The sequence below is a fragment of the Carassius carassius genome, chromosome 27 (assembly GCF_963082965.1).
Source record: "Carassius carassius chromosome 27, fCarCar2.1, whole genome shotgun sequence".
In the NCBI taxonomy this organism is placed as follows: Eukaryota; Metazoa; Chordata; class Actinopteri; order Cypriniformes; family Cyprinidae; genus Carassius; species Carassius carassius.
Genome location: NC_081781.1, coordinates 19991061 through 20012634, shown reverse-complemented (window position 1 = coordinate 20012634; position 21574 = coordinate 19991061). Strand labels below are relative to the sequence as shown.

Here is a 21574-nt window from a genome sequence, read left to right as displayed (position 1 = left end):
TGGTTCAGGGATCAGTCATAGAATGTACTTGAGTGACCTGTTCAGTCTCCAGGCTTAATTCCCATTGCAAATATCTGGTTGAATTTAAAGAAAGCAGTGGCAATGTGAAAACCAAAGATTATCAGTGATCTGGAAGCTCTTTCAGGCGAGGAATGGGCGAAGACTGTAGTAGAGAGGTGACAGAAGCTTCTAAGCACTTACAGACAGTGTTTATTGGTGATTTTAAAGAATAAAAGATTCTGCAAAAGGGGGGTTGAATAATTTTGAACATGAATGTTTAGAGCCAATTTGAATTTCATCATGATTCATCAGTGTTCCATTCTCAGAATCACTCAAAAGTGTATTAACAAACTTTCTCTAATACTTAACTGATGCCTTTGTTGAACTGAATTCATAAAATGTCGTTCTCCACAGCAAAATGTCTTGCAGGTCAAGGGGGTTGAATAATTTTGATTGCTGTATACTGTATATATATATATATATATATATATATATATATTGCATCCAAAATAAAGATTTTTGTTTTTGTCAAACACATGCATGTGTTACAAACACACCAGATTCCACCTCCACACAATCTCAGCGCACACCCCCACCTGAGTATTAGATCACCTCCACCTGTTCCTCATCACCCACTCATCAACGCTGCACTACAAAAGCCACACACGCACCCAGTCTTTGTCCGGTCACGTTCGCGACAAGATCATTCCTGTATGCTTACTATTAGGACTAACTCCTCTTCTACTCTCTCCAGAGATTCTCTCCGAAGGACCCAGTTCCCCGAAGTGTGCATGTGCGTGTGTGTGTCTTTAAAAATAAACATCTTCATCTGTTACTCCTCAGCTTCCCGAGTGATCCGTAACAGCATGTGCATATTTAAAAAAAAAAAAATGAAATATGAAGATTCCAAAACACGATAAAGGCAAAAAAAAAATGTTTAAGATAAATTTATGCCAAAATCAGTATTGTATCTAGTTGGTATTGAAAAGTCAGTGAATTTTACGCAAAATGCAATACTTACTTTTCTAGTTTTTCTGCCATGTTTTCTCCCTTTTTTTACAAACCGCGACAGTCTCCTTTCAAGCTACGCAATATCGTGTTCATTAAATGAATCACATTAGATTATGAATGCTATATTGCGTAGCTTGTCATTGTTAGTGTTTTTATTAATGTAATTTATATTTTTGTTAATACAGAATATAGCACTAGTCAACTAATTGAATGTAACATGGCAAAGATGAATGCACTTTTGGAAGTTGAATGCACTGTTGGGAACGTTACTTTAAAAAGTAATTAGTTAGTTACTCACTACTTGTTCAAAAAAGTAACTGAGTTAGTAACTGAATTACTCTATAATAAAAGTAACTCGTTACCAGGGAAAGTAACTATTTGCATTACTGTAAAAAAAATTGCTATATGTCAAAGAATTTGTTTTTTTTGTTTTTTTTTTTTTTAGCAGTTTTCACAAGTCATTTGAAATGAGTAGAACAGACAGGGGTCCGTTCGGATTGCATAGTTTATTAAATCAATGCATAGTAACGCACCGCATTTAACGTCCAGTAATGTTAACGGCGTTGTAACGATGGGAAAAGTAATTAGTTAGATTACCCCGCTACTGAAAAAATAATGTTGTTACCTAACGCTGTTCTTTTAAACGGCGTTATTCCAAACACTGGTTGAATGTAAGGGAAAAGTCATTTTGGAATTTCTGTTGTCTAATGTGATGTTGTTCGTGTTCTTGTTCATGATAAAATTTACTTTTATGGTTGTAATTAATTTATAGCATTAACAAGATGACCTGTTGCGATGACTGATTAAGTCCAGTGCCTGTATATAAGATTAGTATTGACCAAGTTTATGTTGTGCATTTTCCACAGTTTCAATATGAAAAATAACTTTCATATTGATTCAATGGATTTATTGCATTTAAAAAATTAAAAAAAATTAAAAAAAACATAGATTTATTTCATTTTGGAAAAAAACAAGAATTTTTTATGTTATTATAACCTAAAGATGCTATGTGAAAGTTTGAAACAGAAAATAGTGGTTTTTCATTTTGCCACTTACTTGGTAAAGAAAACACATTTTTACTCAAATTATTCTAAATGAATTTATAGCGTTTTTGAACCAAACTCTTCATATGTTATGTTTATATGAATATATGAATGTATAAACGTAAATATTTTCAAAATATGTGTGTGTATTTATATATACATAGTAAATATACTCAGTACACATACATAATGTAAACATAAACTTTTATTTTGGATGTGATAAGTCACGATTAATATTTTCACAGCACTAATATATATATATATATACTGTATATAAAATAAAATAGAAAATTTATTTTTCATTAAAAAAAAAATTTAAATAAAAAAATGTAATAGTAGTATTTTTAGAAGCAATATTCTTCAACACAATTTATCAATGTTAATGCCTCTAACTATGTTTTTGATTTCATTCAGCATAGTAACTGGAGGTCAGGGACGAACCAGTGTCATGCACAGAGCAGTACAAAACCCCAGAAAACCATTCAAAAGAATGCATTTTGTTCAGATGTGTGCTTAGATGTGGATCTGAAGTGGCCTATCATTTTGAAGTGATGTCATTAAGAGGCTCTTATCATCCTCAAACAGAGTCTGTTCCTCACGGTGGAGGATTGTTACAGTTGCACTGGCTGGCTTCCCTCTGGCAGGATGGTGTATCGATAGTCCTCCCTGTTAACACCTGCACACACACACACACACACACTAACACACAGTCATGATCTCCTGCGCTCCGGGAGAAGATACTACTGAACAGAAAGAGCCTCCATTTGAGGAGCTCTGCAAGTAGATAATGGCATAGCATGTCGAACAAGAACGGGATAGGAAATTGAAAGAATTGTTCTACTAGGCAGACTCATTTGCAAAACCCAGATAGTCCTTTTGTAATCCTCCCTCGTTGTATGGCAAACAATGGTTGGCACCAAGCTCTGAAGGGATTCTGGGCCTGCTGTCCCTCATCTGTGCCGATTTAGAAAAAACTGTCCCGTTTTGGGACACGTTATCCCTTTTTTTCCCTTGACTTCACATCTATAAGTTCAGTCGGCGTAGGCCAACGGCAAAGCTTACGCGTTGAGGCTCTAAAACGATATGAAATAAGGGCTAAAACGTGCACTTTATCTCTAACTATTGGCCCGTAGCTACACAAGGACCTAATAAAGCCGTGGCTAATGTGTGTACGCGTGTGTGTGCGAATGTGTACGGGAGTCAAGCGGCTGGTTAATTAGCAGTGAATGTGTGGTTTTGAAGGGCTTAGCGTCGGACTCCAGATCCTCATTATCTCTGTAACACCAGCGTTCCCTTTCCGCTGTCTCCCCTCTCCTCATACCCGTGTTATTCAGCAGCAACCAGAGATAAGCAAACAAACACACACACACACACACTCATCACCAGTGTTGGACATGTCCCCAGTCGCTAAAACCTCATTATGAGCTCTGTTTGTGTATTGTCATTAAGTTGTGTGTGTGTTCCCTTGGGGAGCGATTAAACAGGGCAGGGCTTTTGTTTTAGGCCTTTGTGTTTATAATTCTTTGACAGCCGTGAATAACCTGAACTCTGTGCCTTTAAATCGTATTGGTCATAGGCTGGTTTTTTCCAAAACTGACAGAGGTAGCATTGGAACACTCTACATGAACAGCAGCTCATTTAGGCCACATAAATAGCACTGGAAGGTTTTATTAAGTCAGTGGCTTTAGCATGTTGCTAAGCTAACAACTCTTAAGGACAGACTTGTAAGCTGTAAGGTTATTAATTGACAATGTGCTTTTGTTGAAACTGTCATCATGTTTAACGCTTTTAAGACAGAACTTCTGTGATCTCTGAGGTTCTTAATCAATTTTATATGCTTTTTTAAAGCCATCATTTCAAAATAACTATATTTATTTTTTAAAATAGATGTTTAACAGCAACATTTTTGGAGAAAAACTACATTAACCATGATAATGTACAGAAATTTCCACCAATCATTCGCAAAGTGCCCCAAATTAGCTCTTTAGCTCCGCTCACTCCAATGAAGTAACGCAATAGTATTTTATTATTAAATAGGTTTTTTTTTTTTTTTTTTTTTCATAAAAGTGACACGTTAATACAGTAATGTTTTACAGTAATGTTGGCTTTGTTCATGGCTTTTAACAAAGATTTTTAAAAAGTCACCTTTGGGGAAAAACAATAATAATTAAAAAGAAAAAACATAAATTTATCCAGAACCATTGCCACTAAAAAAGTGAGTGGCCACTAATGTACTTTATTAGAGCTAATGCTTTGTCCAGAATGTTGTACCTTGAAAGGCAACATAACAGCTAACAGCCTTCACATAAAGAGCATGTACATGATGTCTTAAAATGCTAATAACTAAGTAGACAGCTCATTAGGTTTTAGAACAGTGTCCTCTTTCTGACCTCGGTAGCTCAAAGGTCTTGAAGTGTGATGCTCAGTGTATCATCACCGTGGTAACAGTGTTATTATCAGTGCACCGGCGTGCCTTCAGAGGTCATTGGGCCGCTGTGATGATTTGAATGAAAGAAAAGGAATGAATGGAAGCCACAAAAGGAACCAATCTGAAACATGCAGGTCTGATTAAGCTTCACCGTGCGGTGCCGCGTGTATTATTGAGCGCCAGTTCTTACGTGTGCGAATGACCTGCAGATTATGGGTCATTATGATGAAAAGCGGCTCGTGTGCTGCGATAACACAGGACTCGCTACGCCAGCTCGCGGCAAACATTCCATTCTGTGAACTAGTTAGAGGAAGGCTGGCATTGAACAGGCACACAAGTAATTAATCTTTCAAGGATTTGCTATGCTTCCAATTTTAAACTGCCCAGAAGGAATGAAAATGCATTTATGTGCTGAAGATTTTGCCTCTAAAACCCAGAAAAGCACTTGAAAGATTAACGTCTGCAGTTAGTGGGACTGTTTCATTTTCTATTACAAGCAGGATTCTTGGAAAACAAGCAATTTATTCACTGGGAAGCAGGAAATTTTCTTTCAAGTTACATTATGAATGAAAGGGAATATCTTTTTGTGTAAAATAAGTGTATCTGAAATCAAAAAGCTAAAAAGTGTGAGACGGTGTTGATGAAACCAGAGATGGAGATACAGCAAAATAAATAAATAAATAAAGTCAGATAGTCTAGCAGGGTTTTTTTTTTTTTTTTTCCAGCCAATTCATTCCAGCGTGCAAACAAATCTTCTAAAATCAACGAAATGCTGCTAGGAAATAAGAAGCTATGCTACTTTAAAAAAGCTAAGCTACTCCCCTGTGAAAGAAGTAGCTAACTTAAATGATTGAATGTGCACTTTTAGTGTACTTCAAATTTTAAAACATATTTAAAAACCTGCATTTGCAGATCATATAATAATATGTAAATAAAAGGCCACTATGTAAAGAGAGTACACTTTTACGTCTGTTTCTCAACACAAACACGTACATTACACTGTCCAATTAAAGTTTTACCCTTAAATATATTTTAAATCATTGTTTTTATCATCTTTTGTCATACTTTATAGTACACATACTTTTATGTGTTGACTAATACTTTATTATTTTAACGCTAGTGTTATGTGATATTTAAATTGCAACTTCATTACAGTTGTGTAATTACAAATATATGTAAATACCTAATTGTAACCAAAAAATTGCAATAAATATATTTTACTTTACCATAAATGCTTGTGGTACATTGGACAGTATATATCAATAAGAGTAATTATGAAATCACACATGTAATTAGATCCTACTTAATTTCAACAAATTACATTTATTATAAATTTAAATTATAATGCATTTTCATTTGCTGTGATTTTATGTAACATGCAATCGACCCTTCACCGGGAGTTTGACTGACAGGCAATCCGACCAATTATGTTTTTTGCGAAGGGTCAATTAAGGGTCCAGAAATATTTCATTCCGTATATTCTTTCTGCAGTAAATGCTCTTTTTTAAAAGTATACTGTACTTCGTTTTCACAAGGGATGTCACACCTCTGAAATGAAAATCATCTTGTAAGTGTGACATCATTCAGTTTTGCGTGGGCACATGACATGATTAGTTTGATAATGAAAGCTGCACATTAACCTCATTCAGAAGTTTTTAACAAAGGAACCCTCCTTCTCAAAGTTTGTTTAACACGTCACTGACAACGCTTGATATTTCAGCAGGGAAAATAGCACCTCACAGTCAGACGGGTTGTCATAAGATGTCATCCACTGTTGCAACTCTGGAGTTAACTGCTGAACCCATGGGGGTGCATCTCTCCTTCTCCCTGTGCGAGCGGCGTGTGTATTGTGTTAGTGATGTTTTAATGACTCTAGATGAAGTGGTGGTGAGGGGAAGATTGCCACTTGCAGTAGATTTCAGCAGATGATTGCTCTTCAGCGGCAGGAGGCTGACACTAGTGCCGAGACCCCAGTGTTTCAGCCATCATCCTGGAGGACGAATTGCTCTGAGCTTTTGACCTATTTTCTGTCCTCCGGTCCCCTCTCTGGGTAAATGTCCCCCTTCATTTAAATGTCTGTTCAGTGTTTGAATGCCATTTTTGAAGGTCTTTGTACCTGTGCTTGGATTTGGAGGTTTAAATTGGTTTGGATGTAACTGCTTTCAAACTAGAGGTTTTGGTACACAGCTGGGTTCAGTTGACTGTTTGGTTGGTTTGATTGATGTCAGCTGCAAAACTCAGGTAGGCACCAAAAATCAAGCTTGAGACTTTTTAAAAAAGGGTTGGCATGGAGTTTGAACTAAAAATTACAAAAATCAGTCTCTAAACATAACTTTGTTGCTGTCACACTAGAGGTTTTGGACACACCTGGGTTCCAGTTGACCATAAAGTTAAGTTTGTTTGATTAATGTCAGTTGCAAAACTCCAAAACAAATTGTGCTTGAGTAAAGGGGTGTGTGGAGTTTAAATGTAAATACTCGAAAATAAAAAATACAATTATATATTTTTTTTTATGTAAGATAAAATTATTTTTAAACCGTAAGATAAAATTGAATATTAAATAAAATAAAGAAAACAGAATAAAATAAATTAAAAGTAAAATAAAATGTAAGCGCAAGATGGAATAGAATAAAATAAAAATGTAAGCTAAAATAAATTTTAAACAGTAAGATAAAATAAAATACAAAACAAAGAAAAATAGGTCCATTTGTAATAAACCTGAAGACACTACCACTCCCGCAGCCCTCTTCACTAATTTCACTTGTTCCCACACTCCTTGTATGACTGGGAGGGGTGGAGGTACTGGTCTCCTTATATCAAAAGAATGGAAATTTGATCTTCAACCATCACCTACAGGTAACAGTTCATTTGAATCACATTCCATTACTGTAACCCACCCTGTTAAAATCCACTTTGGGGTCATTTATCATCCCCCAGGTCAATTGGGAATTTTCTTGGAGGAGTTGGATGTGCTGCTATAAAACTTTCCTGAAGATGGTACTCCTCTGGTACTGCATGGTGGATTCAACATCCACCTAGATAAACCCCAGGCTGCTGACTTCAACACTCTGCTCGCCTCATTTGATCTCAAGCGAGTGTATACTACAGCGACTCACAAATCAGGCAACCAACTGGACCTCATCTACACGCGCTGTTGCTCCGTGGACAACTCTTCAGTTGTTCCACTGCACACCTCAGACCACTTCCTCATTACTGCTAACCTAGCACTTACTCCTGAAGCGGCACACACTCCAACGCAGGTCACCTTTCGACGGAACCTACGCTCACTCTCTCCATCTCGCCTATCTTCTGTGGTTTCATCCTCACTTCCTTCACTCTCTGTTTTCAGCTCTGGACACGAACAGTGCTACGGACACTCTTTGCTCCACTCTAAACTCTTGCTTGGACAACTTTTGCCCAATGTCGTCTAGACCAGCACGCACCACCCCATCTGCCCCCTGGCTGTCCGAGGTTGTCCGTGAACATCACTCTAAACTCAGGGCTGCAGAGAGGAAATGGCATAAATCAAGAAACTCTACCGACCTCAGTGTGTATCAGTCTCTCCTCTCTTCCTTCTCTGCAAATGTTTTCACTGCTAAAACATCCTGCTACCACAACAAAATTAACAGCTGTTGTGATGCTCGGACACTCTTCAAAACTTTCACTTCTCTTCTTAATCCGTCTCCACCTCCTCCTCCATCGACTCTTACAGCTGACGACATTGCAGTTTTCTTCACAAATAAGACAAGAACCATCAGTGACCAATTCTCCACACCACAGACTGAGGATAACTTCACAATGACCAATGCACACTCTCTGTCCTCCTTCTCTCCACTCTCAGAGATGGACGTTTCTAAACGTATCCTGTCAAATCATCCTACTACTTGTCCACTTGATCTGATCCTCACTCACCTCCTTCAAGCGATCTCTTCTTCAGTCATACCTTCACTTACTCACATTATCAATTCCTCTCTTCACTCTGGAACATTTTCCTGAGCATTTAAGCAGGCTCGGGTAAGCCCACTGCTTAAGAAACCATCTCTAAATCTAGCGCTTCTAGAAAACTACAGACCGGTATCCCTTCTTCCATTCCATACAATTATATAAATAATTTTTTTTAATGTAAGCTAAAATAATTTTTAAACCGTAAGATAAAATCAAATATTAAATAAAATAATGAAAACAGAATAAAATAAATTAAAAGTAAAATAAAATGTAAGCGCAAGATGGAATAGAATAAAATAAAAATGTAAGCTAAAATAAACTTACTCACATTATCAATTCCTCTCTTCACTCTGGAACATTTTCCTGAGCATTTAAGCAGGCTCGGGTAAGCCCACTGCTTAAGAAACCATCTCTAAATCTAGCGCTTCTAGAAAACTACAGACCGGTATCCCTTCTTCCATTCCATACAATTACTTCCATACTTTCTTTCATTGCAAAGACACTTGAGCGAGCTGTGTTCAACCAGCTCTCTATGTTCCTTGTACAGAACAACCTCCTGAACAGGAACCAATCTGGCTTCAAAAGTGGCCACTCAACTGAGACTGCCCTGCTCTCGTTTACTGAAGCCCTGCGACTGGCAAGAGCAGCTTCAAAATCCTCATTACTCATCTTACTGGACCTGTCTGCTGCTTTTGACACCATTAATCACCAGATTCTCCTGTCCACCCTCCGAAAGATGGGCATCTCTGGAACCGCACTCCTGTGGTTTAAGTCCTACCTCTCCGATATATCCTTCAGTGTGTCTTGGGGGGGTGATGTTTCTTAGTCACAACAACTTGCTACTGGGGTTCCTCAAGGCTCAGTACTTGGACCACTTCTCTTCTCCATCTACATGACATCATTAGGATCTGTCATTCAGAAGCATGGCTTTTTCTTACGCTGATGACACCCACTTCTAATTCTCATTCCAACCAGATGACCCGACAGTAGCTGCTCGCATTTCAGCCTTTCTGATTGACATTTCTAGCTGGATGAATGACCATCACCTTCAGCTCAACCTTACTAAGACAGAACTCCTGGTGGTTCCAGCTAATCCATCGTTTCATCACAACTTCTCTATACAGCTGGGTTCGTCAACAATAACTCCTTCCAGGACAGCCAGAAACCTAGGAGTTGTGATGGATCATCAGTTAAGCTTCACAGACCATATTGCTACAACGACCCGGTCCTGCAGATTTGCCTTATACAATATTAGGAAGATTAAATCCTTCCTGTCAGAGCAAGCCACCCAACTTCTTGTCCAAGCTCTCGTTCTCTCTAGACTGGACTATTGTAATGCTCTCTTGGCGGGCCTTCCTGCATGTACTATCAAGCCTCTGCATCTGGTCCAGAATGCAGCAGTGAGGGCTGTCTTCAATGAGCCAAAAAAAAAGCTCACGTTACTCCTCTCCTCATCAGGTTACACTGGTTACCAGTTGCCGCTCGCATCAAATTCAAGGTACTGATGCTTGCCTACAAGACGACCACTGGCACGGCACCAACATACCTTAACTCACCAGTTCAATCTTATGTGCCCTCCAGAAGTTTGCGCTCTGCAAGTGAATGACGCCTTGTGGTGCCATCCCAAAGAAGTTCAAAATCACTCTCATGGACCTTTTCCTGGACTGTGCCTAGCTGGTGGAATGATCTCCCAATCTCAATTCGTACAGCTGAATCTTTACTCATTTTCAATAAACATCTAAAGACTCACCTTTTCACCAGCACTTAACCAACAAATACTAGCAATTTTCTTTCTTTTCTTGTCTTTCATATATAATAAAAAAAAAAAACCTGGCTATGCGTTCTGTACTAGACTAACTGAGACTTGTCATGGCACTTGTATACTGTTGCTGTTCTCTTGTTGGTCTGATTGCTTCTATTGTTCTCATTTGTAAGTCACTGTGGATAAAAGCGTCTGCTAAATGATTAAATGTAATGTAAATGTAAAATAAAAGGGCAAAAATGACTAAATTAAGTGTGATTGAATGTAAGTCTCACCATGCAGTTTAAATAGCCAATTGCTTTAAATTATATATATATATATATATATATATATATATATATATATATATATATATATATATATATATATATGACCTCCCATACATACACACACACGTATATACATATATATGTTTTTATATGGATTTACATGCATTTCCTGTCAGAGGGAAGGCTATGCCCCTAGCTATGACATGACCGACCAAGTCCATGATTGACACCCTCTCATTAGCATATTGTGCATAGCAAAAGTAAATGTGAAACTACATTCAGAAATAAATTAGTGATTAAAAGATTTCCATAAACATTTTGAATTTGCCAACCAATTAATTTCATTTATTTGGCTACTTTCATCATGTTTAATCTTTTATATACGCATTTAAACAAGATTAAGTGTATTTATACACACATTTATTTATTTATAATGTGTATTTACTAATTTACTGTTTTTGCAGGTTTTTTCCTCCATATGTTTTAGTAAAAATGCTATTATTTTCAGATTGGCTTACTGTATTTTGTTGCCCTTTTCTTTATTACAGTCTCTCCTCATTGAAGTACATAGGAGCTATACTTACATGCCAGTTGCCTACAAAGAAAACAACAGCCTGGTTGTGTTTCCAAGATTGCCACCAAGCAATCTGACTTTCTTGTGTAGTGAAGAGTTACTCACATGTGCTTTGTTTTTATCCACAGGTTCTTCAGCACCACCATGCAGTTCATGAGATTTCCTACATTGCAAAGGATATCACAGACCATCGAGCCTTTGGTTATGTATGTGGGAAAGAGGGAAACCATCGGTTTGTGGCCATCAAAACGGCTCAGTCTGTAAGTACTCACACCTTAAAATTAAACTGTGTATGTGTCTGTTGATTGTACACTATACATCCACAAGTATATTTCAGAACTGCGAGTAGATTTTTTACTATGACAGATTCTGCTCCTCTGGAAAGGCTTGATCTCTGTGTCTCTGTCTTGAGTATGTTTCTGTATTTGTTTCTGCTGCTGTTCTTTGTTGTTGCATTGCTCTAGTCTGCAGTGCTGCAGGCCTGTGGCAGTTGCTCAATCGATTTCCATACCGGGTCGATGAGTATCTGCTGTCCACTCTGCCCACATCCATCGCTGTCTTGCTCTGAACTTCAAGTGACTCAGTAAACACATAAAGATAAAGGAATGGGAGCATGCTCCTGCGCTTGTGCTCCATCCCACCAAAAAAATTGCTTTCACTTTTTTTTGTTCTTTTCTGCTGTTCCGCAATGAATGTTTTAGGTTACAGGGGCTAATTAAAACAAACTGATTATTTTATTTTATTTTATTTCTGTTGTCCATCAATTAATGGTTTATGTTACAGGGGTTAATTCAAACAAACAGATTATTTTATTTTATTTTATTTTATTTTATTTTATTTTATTTTATTTTATTTTATTTTATTTTATTTTATTTTATTTTATTTTATTATTTTATTTTATTTTATTTCTGTTGTCCCTCAATTAATGGTTTATGTTACAGGGGTTAATTCAAACTAACAGATTATTTTATTTTATTTTATTTTATTTTATTTTATTGAATAAAATATAAATTTAAATAATAATAAAAAAAATAAATAAAATTTATTTATTGAGTTATTTCCACAATCTTTCTTTCTTTCTTTCTTTCTTTCTTTCTTTCTTTCTTTCTGCTTACAATGCTTTTCATTAGCTTCAGATTGTCATCCATGTATTTATTGAGATATTATTGACATTTAGACTGTGCTAGGCAGGAGATGCATTTTTAATGCTAACATGGAGCTTTGATGCTAACTACAAAGAGTAAGGTTTGATCTGACCAAGCCCTTTCAAATGGAAAGCACTTTGTTCTGTCACCTCTCATTTGGCAGATTTAAGAGCAGCCGAAGCAGAGGTTAAGAGGTCCTCGTTATGTCTTTTCCAAGATACTTTTGCTCTGAATTGCTTGAAGAAATGTGCAGACAATGCAGTGGCTCTTCAGAATGGACCCTTATTGAGAAGATCATGTCACTTCTTCCTCTTTATCTCTATAAATCTGTGTCTCTCTGCCTGTGTTTCTGCATGTGTTCCCAGGCTGAGCCTGTGATCCTTGACCTCCGTGACCTTTTCCAGTTGATTTATGAGATAAAGCAGAGGGAAGAAATCGAGAAGAAAGCTCAGAAGGACAAGCAGTGCGAACAAGCTGTTTATCAGGTAACACACACGCACAAAACCTTCACACTCAGATATACTCAAAACCCCAAAGAGAATTTACAGTTTCTAATACTCGGTCATAAATACGACCGCATATACGTCATCGGGCGAATGAGAGCGGTGTAAAAGAAAACAACAACAAGCTCAAAAGGGAATGATGAAATATGCGAAAACAACACATTTCTGTGAGGGCTTATTTATTATTTATCTCAGAGAATAGCGTAATTACATTTATATGAGGCCTGATGTAGGAAGGTGTTTTTTCTTTCCTTTTTTTCTTTTTTTTTTTTTTTTTTTTTTTTTTTTTTTTTTTTACAGCTGTTGCTATATATATATATAGTGTTCCTGTAGCTCAATTGGTAGAGCACCGCACTATCAAGCGCAAGGTTGGGGGTTCGATTCCCCGGGAACACATGATAGGTAAAAATTGATAGTCTGAATGCACTGTAAGTCGTGCGTCTGTGCATAAATGCATAAATTTAATTTAATTTTAATTTTAATTTTAATTTTAATTTTAATTTAATATATATATATATATATATATATATTATATATATATATATATAAAATATATGTATAATTTGTTAGATCAAGTAGTATTATATTATATTATAAATGTTTAATTGTATTATATTAGTTTGTGTTAACGTATGTATTATATTGTGTATTTATTCATTTGTTTTTGCCTGTATTTATGAATTTTGTTATTTAAAAAAATCTAAACACTGATTTATTTATTCAGAACAAACATTAATATATATATATATATATATATATATATATATATATATATATATACATACATACATTTAATAGGCATTGTAGGACCAGTAACAATGCAACAAATCTTTTCAGATTGCCGAAATTTATTTCAGAGAGAAAAACTAAGGCAAAATTGTACATTGCGCACCAAGTGCTTGGCAGCTCTTTCCCCTTCCTTTTCTGTCCATTGAATCTCAGGTACATATCTGCGGGGTGATTTCCTTCACACTGCTTTTTCAATACAGACAAAATCATAGCTTTTGGCCTGTGCTGGCTACACTTCTGTTCCTATTTTCACTGCCTGATGTCAAAAATGCTTTTGATCTGTTTTTACATGAATGACCAAAAATTGGCCGCTTTTTCTCGCCGTCATATTCTGTCCTGTTTCCCTCTATCTCTACTCTCCTTCCTCCAATCACCCCCTCTCTGTGCAATCGCTCCTGCAGACCATTTTGGAGGAAGATGTGGAGGATCCTGTGTATCAGGTAATAAATCAATTGAAATAAATCGTTACTCATTGCTCAGTAGTATACGTTTAATCTCATTTACAGAAATAAATAATTCCACTCCATTTTCTCTGCTCTTCTCTCACTCCTCCTGTATTAATAAGACTGGGATTTCATCATTTGGATATAGTAAAAAACTGTGAATCATTGCTGTAATGTGTTGTTAACTTTTGCTTTTCATAAACTGGGTGAAGGAGTAGCATTTCTGGGAGCCTCTTTAATCTTGCACTGAAAACAGACAGCTTTAACACATCTGGGCTGTGTGTGTGTGTCTGTGTGTGTGTGTGTGTGTGTGTGTGTGTGTGTGTGTGTGTGTGTGTGTGTGTGTGTGTGTGTGTGTGTTTACATGCATTAAATTGCCTTTCCATATTGTCCGTTGTGCATCATAATGTGAATGAAATAGCCTTGTATCCTATGGAAGACAATGTGTATGATTGGAGTGTATCTTTAAATAGCAAGACTGGATGTCCATTAGCCATTAGTAGCAGAGAAATGAGAAACGTTGCTCCTAGGCCTAGCAGTTAACTTAAGATTAAATCATTACTAGGAGGAGTGCAGACCTGATAAGCATTATCAATTTGCTGTTAAGAGGGCTAGAGAGGAGAAGAATTAGCCAGTGGCTAACTGTGTAACAAAATGAATTAGCCAATGGCGACAGTAGCTTGTAAATGGGAATGGCTAAGCCATTAGATCTAATGTCACAGAAAATGGACACAATTCTCCCATTAACATAGATGCGGTCTTGAAAGGACAGGAGTTAGCGAATAGCTTGAATGCTACTCAACAAAATCCCTTTTGTCAATAGGTTACTGAGGAATAAATCACAGATATAGGTTTCCAGAATAGATTCAAAAATAGCCTTGAAAGCTCAGTGGCTCAGCTGGGAAAGTTTTGTTTTTCCCGTGCTAAGCTAACATTAGCACGCCTCATTAAAGAGGCATGCAGCATTGTGTTATACACTGTGATTTATTTCACTTTAATGTTGTAAAATCCATCGCATCACCTCGTTTGCAGGTACAGAAACGGGTACGGATTTAGAGGGAAAAAAATTTGGATGATCAAAATTTTAAAGGCTAGTATATATGCATGAGGCGTAGGTCAGAAAGAACATCTTGTAATTCTTCTCTCCGAAAAGATTCTTATTTGATACTAAGCTGTGGAGAGCGAATGCTATTCACTGCACTGAAGTTGTAGTTGCAGTGAAAGATAAACTAAAGCGATCGGAACGCTTTGCTAGGCCAGTGCATGTTGCTAAAGGTCAAGATGGTAAGCATGTCACAGCTTGGTTTAGTCCCTCATTGTTGCGAGGGTCACTGCGCTGCTCCTGGGGCCGCTGTTGATTCTGTGTGATCAATCAGTCTTCTTCCTTTTCTCTTTTCACACTCACCTTTTCCCTGTCCCTTTGCCTTTTTATCTTCCTCTGCTGCCGATGTTGTAGTACATTGTATTTGAGGCGGGACACGAGCCCATCCGTGACCAATCAGAGGAGAGCATATATCAGGTACACTACCAAATCATAATAATGTTCTGAAAAATGGTGCCTTTTAACTGATAATCACTTAATCGGACATTTCAATATTCATGTGTAATGAAAACTACAATACACATTCAACACTAAAAGCTATTTTGCTTTTTATTAATATAGTAGAGAACAAAATAAACAGTTCAGAGTAGCAAATGTCTAGATAAAAGTATTTAGAATGGGGTATTTCAAAATGTGACAGCATTTCTGGAAGTTTCTAAGCTCTAAAAGAGCGATTTATTATTTTCAGGTTTGAAATATACATAAAAAATGTTGAAAAGAAGTATGTATGGAAATTGTCTAATTAAATAAAAAAAGATAACAATAAATTAATAAACTACTATAATGTTATAATGATGTTATAATATAGTATATAATATTTCAATATAATATATGGTAATATAATATATTAATATAGTCAAATATTTATTTTAAAAGTTCTGCCCAAACTGCATAAACAAACAAGCAAGCAAGTAAACAAACAAAACTAAATAAAGAAAGAAACAAAGAATGAATGGATGAATGAATGAAATTTCATTCAAGAAGTTCACTCTCAAATTAAACTCATAAATACTTTTTTATTATTATTCTAAAAAAAGGATTGTCATCTTATTAATATTTTAAATTGTGTTAAATTGTGTCAATTGTGTTTTTCAGATCAGTCCCTTCCTTGAAAGGAACATATATATATATATATATATATATATAAAAGTGCAGGTGTAGGATTTTCTTGGACAACTTTAACACAGAGATAGCTAGAAAATATATAAAAAAAATAAATAAACAAATAAACCAAGCAAGCAACACATTGAATTTAACTTCAAATTTTGAGGCAGAAAGACTGAAATAGTTTTAATTTATTTAGAGAGCATTGAAATTTGTTGTTGTCCACTACACAATACAATCTATCAATTTGATAAACCTACTACATCAAGCATAGACTTATCATTAAAAGCTCTCAAGGATCAAACGAGGTTTTTGTGCCAAACAGCCAATAGGGAGCCTCTAAATAAACCGCCATTCTTCTTTAGAAGAATCCCAGGTTTTGATGGTGCAGCTGCTGACAGCTCCACTGTGTAGCTGCCAGAGTCCCACCTGTGAATTAGAACAGAGTGCTACGCCAAGCCACACTAATTCAGCGTGACGGCCCTTTCAAAGATTTACACCCAGCAATGTTTCGTGCTCCGAGCGCCATGACCAAGACAACAGCAGGTGTCATATCCTCAGGTGCTGCTTTGTTTTGTCACCTGTGGCTTGAGTCAAAAAGAAACACTGCCAAGCAAAACAATAAACACATCAGTGCCCCCAACACTTTGCCAGTCTGTCTCCTCCACAACTTTATACATATCTGACTTAACGTCACTGTCAGTTTAGGAGCTCTTTGAAAGCTTGAAACACCATTAGGGATCGATTATACCTTCTAACTATTCAAATGCGTGCACGGCTCTCGAGCACTAACCTGACACTTCACTAACTCCTGCACTTGTTGCTGACATCAGGACAGACATTGGAAACTCGCGAGCATGAAAGAGACATCTGCTTGCTGTCACATCATTAAAAAAAGGATCAGGTAACACCTGATCGCATCAAAAAACAGATTGGCCCAGTCAGATTGAATCTGCGTGAACATCACTTCTGATCTTTGCTAACAGAAAAGATAGGAATAGGAAAACCTAAATGAACACAAGAAGATGTGTGTTCTGTAGATTTCCACACTTAAGACTAAATGTATATAAATAGCATAAATTGAAGCAATAAATTATGGATTAGAAGATATAGGGTAAAAAAAAATTATAATAATAATCTCTATCCAACCTCATAAAACAACACAATACAGCATATTTTAGCTAGATAAGTTCCTTAACCAAAGCTAACAGTATGCAGCGAAAGTAACCTTGACCTCCAGCGGGTCCCTTGGATCCCGAGTGGTTTTGGCTCTAGCAAAGTTTGCATAGCATGACTGAGGGATTGATGCTGGGTGTAGGGAGCTTTCCAAGGTCTGCATAGAGAAAGTATGCTGCTGTGAAAGGAAGCAGCAGGTCTCTTCTCTGCCCTTTCTCCAAATGAAAGAGTGAGAATGATTAATCATTGCTGTCACTGTGTGATCTTTGAATAAAAGAAATGGAAAGATCACTTCAAGTGTACGATCAAATAAAAACACAGCGGCAATCAGTCTCTCAGCAAGAAGGAAATTAAGAACAAAGGCAAATTAGAGAAAGAGAAGACATGGAAATAACAGAGAATGAAAGGATCTGCATCTTTACTAACCGTGTATTGTGAAGATGAAGATTATGGTACATTCTTATATTTCTCAATGTATCTTATGTTATATACATTGAGAAATCATAAAATAAAATAAAATAAAATAAAATAAAATATAGTTTTTTTTACCATCTAAAATATTTATTATAATTAATATTTTTTGTTATAAATAAAATATTTATTATTAATAAATTATTCAAGCAAAATTCAAACTCTATTATTCTGCATCTTCCATGTCATTATTACAGTAATTAAAATGCATTATATCGAACATAGACATTGACTCATTTTGCTCCCCAGGAAGCATAAAATTTACATTCTGCACTGACCTTGTTAAATATCCTGCTGAAATCTGAACTAATGGTAACTTGTCATGTTAACTATGCATTTGGCTGGGCTCCCTGTCCACACCAGGTCCCTACCAGCCAACAAAAGGAGGGAGTTTATGACGTCCCAAAGCGACATCCAGTGAGTGGAACTGTGTGTGTTTGTTTATGTGACTCTCCTGTGCCTCTGTCTGGCAAACCTTTCAATACAGTATGTAAACCACACGCATTAAGCATGTCCCTCTCCCTGTCTCGAGTCTTGTGAGGAGTTCAGCAGCACTCATACCCCAGCTTACAGTAAATCACATAGACTGTGCACTCTTAATTTTCTTCTGGTGTTTGTGTGTTTTTGGCTGGTTGTGTATATGTTTGTTTGATTCTTTATGGCTGATCTTTTTCTTTGTGAATATAGTTTGGGTGGTGGATATTACGTGATTGGTCAGTTTTGCATGATGTACGCTTGTCTTCACCCCATGATAAGGACAACTGGTGCATTCATGAGGGGATAGGGATAGTTCACCTAAACTGAAAACTCATACTTACCTTTATATTATTCTAGAACTGTATAATGGTATTTCTTCCATGAAATACTGAGATTTTAAAGAATATACTCACTCTTTTTCATGCAATAGCAATGACTGTCAATGAGTCTGATGCTTTCAAGCATTGAAAACAACATAAAAGCACCCTGAAATGGTTCATATGATTCACACTCAATATCACATGATAGTTTTATGTGGCAAACAGGCAATAATGTAAGTCATTATTTACTAAAAGCCCTGGATATGAAACACAAGGCAAACAGTGAAAAAAAAAATTGTACAGAATCAATTTTCCCTCAGAAATTGCTTGTAAACAAGAATTAAAAAGAAACTGCAAATAGAAGTATTTTGAAGTAGAAAAACTAGAATAGTATTTTCTTGCAATATGTACTTCAATAAGATATTTATATTGAAAAGAGCTACTAGAACAGCCTCATATATATATATATATATATATATATATATATATATATATATATATATATATATATATATATATATATATATATATTGTCCCATTGAAGAATTAAAGTCATAGAAGTTTGAGAAAACTGGACAGAGCTTTATAACTTTTTTTGGTGAACTTTTCCTTCAATGCCATACCATGAATGCATATTAATCATGCATGATCTACAATGTTTTTTTTTTTTTTTAATTTTAAGTCTGTGTAGTTTAAATGGGTTGACTGATAAAGTCATTTAAATGAAGAGATGGCAAAAAAATTCTTATGAATCTCATGCATGGAATTTAGCTCTCTCTCTTTAAATGGTGGATGTTTCTTTGTCAGGCCTTTAGTGCTCAGTATTTACACTCTGATATGTAATAATGGCTGATCTTTTCATGTGCTGGCCAGTGTTTCTGCTTTCTGTACCTCTCTTGTGTTATAGCTGCTCTGTTCATTCAGTCTTAGCTAAATGCCAAAACCCCCCACAGCCACCATCACAACACATACAACCCTGGTAAAGTCCCTGAAGTCGGTTGAGTCTGTCCACAGTATTCAGTTGTTTAGGTCTCTCCAGGCCTGGAAAACAATGTTTCAGTTGGATTTTCCTCATCTCAGCCCTCATATCACCTTGTGCCATTGTCTGGCATCTCTTCCTCTGGCCTCTTCCATCATGTTTTTAAACACCTACTCAATCTTTTCTCTCTTCCTCGCTCACATTTTCAGCCGCCTTCCTCTCTCCTATTTCAATCGAAGTCGTCTGGCCTCTTGATCCTGCCTTTCCTAGCTTTTTCATTCCTGTCTTAAGCAAAATCTACGCAGCTTCAACTCATAAAATAACACCCTCAGCTCTACAGAATTGGCTTTTGAACCGTTGTAAATGTGTTTTGTATTGTGCATCTGCACAAACATTTGAATTAAATTTTCTGCATATGTTTTGCATAGAATTTTTTGTTAGTTTGTTTTAATTATGTTTTGTTTTGTGATTTTTGTTTTATTCTGTTTTGTCTTGTTTTGTGTTGGTTTTTTGTTTGTTTTTTGGTTTATTTTATTCTGCTTGATTTCTTTGTTTTGTCTTGTTTTTTGTTTTGTTTTGTTCTGTTTGGTTTATGTCGTGTTTTTCTGTTGTTGTTTTTTTTGTCTTATTCTGTTTGTTTTCGATGTTTTGTTTTGTTTTGTTTTGTTTTGTCTTGTCGTGTTTTTTGTGTTGTTTTGTTTTATTCAGTTTTTATACTGTTTGGTTTTTGATAATGTTGAGTTTTTTTTATTATTCTGTTTTATCCGTTTGATATCTTTTGTTGTCTTCTAGGTTGTCTTTGTTGTTGTTGTTTTTTTTGTTTTGTTTTGTTTTGTTTTGTTTTGCATCCTACACAACAGAAATTTGCAAAACTATCATGCAGACTACATTAAGAATAAATTTTGGCCATGTTTGCTCATTAATTTGTATATTTCCTTTGCACTGAAACAAAGCATGTGCAAATAAACAACATTATCAGTGGAAGCAATTTATTCTTATTGAATTCCCCAATTACATTTCTGGATACTTAAGATGTGATTTGTTGATGATATTTATGCTGAAGCATTGCTTTAAATAACTCATTAGTGCTGTTCTTTTTTCTTCTACCTCTCCATGTATTATTTAATTTCATAGCTGTGCTTCCCAGTTGGTCTCATGCCTGTGGCTATATGATCAGTCAGAGCGCAAGACATTAACACTCTGTCCATAATGAAATGGGCAGCACTAAAAGTGCACAGGACACTGTGAAGATAATTATTATCTCTGAGGGGACGGTTAATTGATAGTCATTTGAAGTTATAACGATGATAGAAAAGTAGGCTGATGGATTGTGGCAAAATCAGCGAGATACTCATACGGTTGCATAAAATACTAATGTTTACCCTCAGCACTGTTCTAAATGTTACCATGGAGACAGTTTAATGTAAATACTGTAATTTCAGTTATGGAATTGCAATACATCATGTGAGTCACACTTCCACAGGAGAGGCAGCTTGTTATAATAACAGATACGAAGGTGGTTATCAGCACTCATGATATCCATCAGTAATAAGGTGTCAGCAGCATGCAGGGTGCTTTGACTGACACAGTTCATCACTGTCATCTTTCCCATAATCCTCAATGGTGATCCCCAAGGGTGTGTAAAGAGATTGATTTGATGGCATCTCTTGGGCCAGTAATATAACAGCCGTTTAATTCAGCTAGTGGCCGCAGAATACGTAGAACGGCTGTTCCAGCTCAATAACCTTCAAAATCAAACAGAGTGAGACAAACACCATCACCCTGAAAATATGATGGGAGCAAATCAAAATTTTAGTTTTGTTCCCTTTATTCATGAAACACAAGCAGAACGAATTTGAGTCCAAATTGTTTGTAAATGTAGATAGTTGCATAATTCTGAAAACTGAAATTAGTTCTGCTCATGTTTTAAGCATGAGGTATTTAATAGTTTTTCAGCTGAACTGATCGTCGTGGTCTTTAAGTGAAGAACGCTACACAATCCAAAACTGGTCTCTCTCTCTTTTACATCACAT

The 21574-nt window shown here is 36.1% G+C and overlaps 1 pseudogene; it reads left to right on the top strand.

Annotated features, from left to right (window-relative positions):
- The window catches only part of LOC132106973 (disabled homolog 1-like), a 181469-nt pseudogene that overhangs the window by 137314 nt on the left and 22581 nt on the right, over nt 1–21574 (top strand).